The sequence below is a fragment of the Prionailurus bengalensis genome, chromosome A1 (assembly GCF_016509475.1).
Source record: "Prionailurus bengalensis isolate Pbe53 chromosome A1, Fcat_Pben_1.1_paternal_pri, whole genome shotgun sequence".
NCBI classification, from domain to species: Eukaryota; Metazoa; Chordata; class Mammalia; order Carnivora; family Felidae; genus Prionailurus; species Prionailurus bengalensis.
In genome coordinates, this window is record NC_057343.1 from 168,837,942 (window position 1) to 168,844,115 (window position 6,174).

The 6,174-nt window shown below is 39.1% G+C and overlaps 1 pseudogene; it reads right to left on the reverse strand.

The window, feature by feature from the left end:
- Positions 1-3,536: 3,536 nt before the first annotated feature.
- On the reverse strand, positions 3,537-4,428 carry LOC122475321 (annotated as a pseudogene).
- Between the last annotated feature and the right edge of the window lie 1,746 nt (positions 4,429-6,174).

A 6,174-nucleotide genomic window follows, 5' to 3' on the forward strand; every position in this document is an offset into this window, starting at 1 on the left:
CACTTTGGATCATAATGCCATATCTGATACTCCTTGGATTTTGGTCATAAGCTTGCTTTTCCCTCTACCTTTGCTTTGCTTGTGTCCTAATTTTTGCACATTATAATCCTCCCTCCTTGGACCGACTCCTAGAGCTCTTCCTGGATTCTATATCCTGGATTCTGTTTCTAATTCTAGTGATTCCTCAAGAACACAGGCCAGGACTAGACGCTACCGCTTGTGGCAAAGATGATACACAGTCCAATTTAATGACAAAGAGCTTCTGATGTAGCCATAAAGTCCTTGATTTTTCTTCATGTTTACTACCTGGATTGCCCTCTTCTCACCAAAGTCCAGAAGATTTCTTGGCAGGGCCTGATCCGAGGAAGTGAATCTGTTTTCAGTCTCAGGTACAGTTCGTTTCATGACCCTCCCTTCTCCTTCCATTCAGTCACAGCTCAAGCTCTGCATTCTCTTCATCACATTTCCTAGCACCCTCCTGAACTGCCTCAGCTCTCCATCTTCCTTCGAATATGAGTTGCTAAATTGGTTGATGAGCCAAAGACTGGGTTCTACTAACCACCAAATGTTTGTACCTACAGAACTCATTTGTAATGGAGCAGGGGTTGCAAATTCAAAGGACGCTGGGGGCAGCCTGGCTGGGTGACTGAGTGAGGCAAGCTGGGCAGGAATAGAGCAAGCTGGCGTGAGCCTGCCCTGGCAAAAGTGTCCAGCTGCTGTTCTCCTGCAGTGAACTATTGCCATGGAGGAATACTAGTCCCAAATGCTCTTTTCTTTTTTCAAGAAAAAAGAGATATCCAGATTCTTGCGAGCAGTCTGTTCATTTTTTAAATATTGACAACTGATTTTTAAAAATCTAAATTAAATTCTATCCTGGCTAAACAGAACTCATCTGTGCCTAGGATCTAGTTCTCTGACTGCAGGCTTACAATGGCTTTTCTAGTGTATTCTCAGATAAACTTTTGCATAATGTGATTTTAAGAGGGAAAAATCATCTAAGTCAACCCAACATGAAATTAAAGGGTGTGAAATTGTAAAGGATATCCTGGAAATCTACAGATGCTGGTGTTTATGCATAAAAACAACAGTTGCAACAACAGGAATTCCTATTAGGTGACAAATGGCCACTTAAGAACATCTTTTAATGAAAGGAGATTTTAAACATTCTATAAGAGGTCCACTGTGCATGCTTTTGTGCCTGAACACTTCATTTTTCATAAACAAAAAGCCTCTAATTGTCTTCCATTTTAAAACATCTTCGTCAGCAAAGATATTAAGGAGGTAGTTAGAGGGGAAAATAATGACACTATAAAAGTTGGCAGTAGAATCAGTTAATCTCTTGTCCCTTATGACAGTTTGCATTTTGAGTGACAACTAAGGTTTTCTACTTTACAAATGTGGTTGCTTTATTCTTGAGCAAGGTAATAATAAAAAAAAAACATTATTTTCCACTATTACTGGACATTAACTTTTTAAAAAGTCAAGATGTAATGTTTTAATATTTCAACAAATGCAATACTTTGAAATGCAAAGTATTTCAACCTGGAATGGCAAAAATGGCTGTGTGACTAAAACTCTGGAGCATAATTTCTCAGCCTCAGTACTACTGACATTTAGCGTCAATTGATCTTTTGATGTGGAAGGCTGCCCTGTGCACTGCAGGCTTCTTAGCAGCATCCCTGGCCTCTACCTCCTAGATGCCAGCAGTACCCTCCCCAGCCCCCGTCTGAAACAGTCAAAAAGTATCTCTATAGATATTGTTAGATATCTCCTGGGGACCAAATTTGCCCCCACTTGAGAACCATTGCTCTAGACGAAATTCTGTACATCACAACTTGGATTTTGATTCTCCAAAAAAAGTATTACAATGGTCTTCACACAACTGGAAAGAGTGGGAAAAGTATCAAGTCCTCAAGGGGACTTGAGTATGTAAGTCCTCAAGGGCACTGTAGAGGTTGGGGAGGGAAGTCTTTGAGACAAGAGCAGTGAGTCTATACTGACAAGAAAGTTGCTCTCGGGGGCAAACTGGGTCAGCCCTGGATGTGAAATCCACTCTTTTCCTGGACAATAATGCCTCCACAAGCAGGAACCTAATAGAGATCTATCAGGCTAGTCAGCAACATCTGGTAGACTCCAAACTACAGATGGGGAACTCCAGCCTTCCTCTGGCCAAGTCTGAGGTGAAATTTCAACATTGTGAAAGATGGGTTGATACCGAATGGTTAGACATTTAATAGGGAATTCTTTTTTTTTTTTTTTTTTTCCTTTTCCATTTTGGAAAGAAAACATTTTTCCAGAAAAACATGAAAGGTTATAATAGTGGTTTGAAATCAGTAACTTTCAATTTTTCTTTGTGGTTATGGAAGAAATCATCAATTCCATTTCTCAATAGAACCTTACAAACACAGTAGGCCAAATGCCAGAGCAGAAATTAAATGGCTATGCGATCCTCGAGGGAAGACATACTTTAACTATGAAGTATTCACACCAAACCTTGAGAGCAGTACCCGAAAGAGAATGAGCTAGAGTATGTGGTGTTCACATTTGCTGTTTTGACGGCGCTGTTTGTCAAAATAACTACAATTTTCGAAGAAAAGACTGCTTAATTTTTACTCTATTGCTTTTCTGTCTGGTAGGACCTATAAAGAATAAGTTCACTAACTTTTTGGTTGAGTTTCAGTTTACTTAACTTGTTTCACCAGTTAAATATTTCAAAATGGTATCTTCTAGTCTTCTTTTTATATTTTGTTAGCTTAAAATCTGTTTCGATGATACTGTGATGATGGACACATGTCATTTTGCCAAAACCCGTGGAAGGTACAATACAGAGAATGAACACTAATGTAAGCTATAGACTCTAACAATAATGTGTCAATACTGACTCATCAATAACATATGTATTACACTAATGCAAGATGTTAATGATTGGGGAATCTGGGACAGGAGTGTGAGTGGAGGCGGTTATAGGGGAACTTTCTACTCGTTGCCCCTATAAACGTTAAACTTCTCTAAAAAATAAAGTCTATTAATTTTTAGAAGCCCATTTAATACATTTTATAATAAAAAGCCCAACAACATTACAATTCTGTAAGTATCTTTTAATTAGGCCTTTAAAAAATATAATATATATAATTTTATTACAAATTTTTTTTTTAAATGTAGGGGCACCTGGGTGGTTAGTTGAAGGTCTGACTCTTGATTTGGGCTCAGGTCACGATCCTAGGCTTGTGGGATCAAGCCCTATGTTGGGCTCTGTGCTGAGTATGGAGCCTGCTTAAGATTCTGTCTCTGTGCCCACTGCCCCCACCCCCCGCCTCAAATTAAAAAAAAAAAAAAATTTTAAACCACAAAATGCAACATCCTAAAAAAAAAATCCAAATTTACTATTGATATTAATTCCTACAAGTTTGCTGTGCTACAACACACAAGTCAAGAAATTAATAAAATCTGTATGGTTTTTATACCGAAGCTAATATTGAGCCACACTGGAATTCACATTCTTAGCAAAACAGTTCCCTGAGCACACACTCCACACCTATCATTACAGGATAGTCATTTATTCTTCATCTTCTTCCTCATCCTCTTCATCTTCTTCCTCCTCTTCCTCCTCATCCTCTGGTTCATTCTTCTTTGAACCTGTTGGTCTGCTAAGGCCCCTCTTTCCTGTTTCACTTTTGCCCTTGGCACGAAATGCAGCAATTTCCTTTTCATATTTCTCCTTTAGCTTTAGCTGCTTTCAGGTCATATAGTTGCTTACCTTCTTTGGCTGACTGTTCAGACCACATTACACCCCATTTTTCTGCAGTATCCCCAATGGATAAAACACAGTGTTCACTTTTGATCTTTGGATGATGTTCAGAACAAAACAATAAGAAAGCAGACGGAGACCTTTTAGGAGCATTGGGATCTTCTTTCTTTCCTTTCTTGTCACCTTTTGGGAGAAACACAATTTTTCATCTGTGAGCGAGCTTTGTCACTTTTTACCATACCTTCAAATTTCTACTTTTCCTTTGCAGACATGGTCTTCCATCTCTCTGAACATTTCTTGGAGAATTTGGTGAGATTGATAGAAGAGTCTGGATGTTTCTTCCTGTGCTCTTCCCGGTAGGTCTGTATGAAAAAGGCATCTGAGGACATCCTGTCCAGCAGCTTGTTGGGGTCTCCTTTACCTATGGTGACAGACAGCATCTACCAGGTGGTGGCTTTTCCCGTGGAGGGGCAGGATCCACAGAGGCTCTGGTTTATCACTAATGCCATCCTCAGCCTCTTGTTTGGCAGAGTTCTCCAAGTCCTGCCGTGGACCACACCCCCCTTAATTAGGACTTTTGAAAATTTATCTGAGCCCCGCTTATTCACTGCTACAAGATGATTGTTCGAGATGAAGTAGAGAGAGGAAAAAGTTTTCTTCCTTGTCCAAGCCTGGCCACAGAGCGCTCTAATTCCAGCTCGTGGAAAATACTATTTGAGCATTGTGAACAGTGGGCCTCAAACTGAATTATATTTAAACCTCTTCTTCATCTCGGTAATTTCATGTGCTTTTATGTTTTCTTCTCACAAAGTCACTTTTAAAGTAAAATCCACTCAGAATTGTTTATAATGCATTTTACATGATAGGCTAAATTTGTTTCCAATTAACAGCATATAATATTGGCTAGGGAAACTGTAAGTAACGAGGAATCAGAGAGCTTTTTCATGGACTTTATCCATGTAACAGCAAACAAGTCATTGTGCTAAAATATATAGTAAATATGTTTTATCAGTGGCATTCTATTCACCCTGTCATAAAAATTATTGGTTCCAGTTTTAGTCTCTGCCATAATGGGAGATTTTTCAACATGGAAGTCTCTTGGATGATTGTGAGAGGGATGCTCACTAGTCACAGGGGGGCCCAGAGCAGAGCTTCATACCAGATGCTCTGAAGGAAGAGGGCAATCTAAAGAAAATCTTAATAATCCTGTATTCAGAGGATATAGAGTCTAGTTGGAAGGTAAGAACTTACATTTATCACAAACATTAAGAATATACCCAACGCAGCTAAGGGTAAATGCAACTGAACTCAAGAGTAAGCTAGAGTAAGCCAAAAATGTCGAATTCTTAGTGTTAGGAGGCACAGAACAAAGTGGTAAACTCACAGACTCTGGACTGCTAAAGACTAGGGTTCTACTCCACGTTGTGGAAGCCTGGGCATGTTACTTCACCTCTGTGGCTTTCAAATCCTGTATCTGTGGAGCAAAGCAAGGTGATGTCATGTCTTTTAGGAGGTAGATCCATGGTAAGTATGTAATAAGTGGTGGTTTTATCATCATGGTTAGGACAACGAATAAGGATAACAAAGTCATGTACCCTGAAGAAGGTACATGTTTCCAAGAAAGCGAGATATAGCTCTGTGGAAAGTAAAGAGATTTGATTTCAAGGTAAAAGTGTGTATTTCCAAAGCAGTAGGAAGGAACAAGTCACAATTTGAGGTAAGACTAAGAAAGGGAAGTTCCTTTGGGGGATTTATATGAAATAAAATCAATGCAGTGTTGACACCATTTAGGAAATAATATCTGAAGGTTCAGTAGAGGAGAGCAAAATGTAGAGAGAATCAGTTCAGGAGTCAGAAGACCTGTGTTCTAGACTAAGTTTTACCTTAAAGTCTTAATTCCTCTCCTGATTAACTCTGTGACTCTGGGCAGACCAAACCCTCTCTGGGATTTCAGTGTTCATCGGTGAAATTGGATGTGCGGTCTCTGAGGGTCACTCAAGACCTATGGCAAATAAGAGTTTAAGTTCTTGGGCATAAAAGTGACATGATTAAACCAGGAAAACAGCTGCTCCTCAAGCTCTTTGTAGTATGTATCAGAATGGGAAACAGGCAGAGGAGGACTAAGATAGACAAAGAGGTACATTTACAAAGCCAGTCTCACAACAGGACACCAGGAAGGACTGAATGAATCTGTTAAGTTGGTGCAGGAATGGATATTAAGAGGCCCATGAGTTCGGAGAATGAAAATGGCATGAAAATTACTGAAATCAAGAGATAGTAGTTATTTGTAGAAGAAAGGGAACATAATAAGCTTATTTTTCAAAGAAGTTAAGTGTCAGGACATGGCAGGATATCATTAATATTGACTAATGAGCAATAAATTAGATTTAGTGATTTGATATAAGAATAGATTATATTATACATTT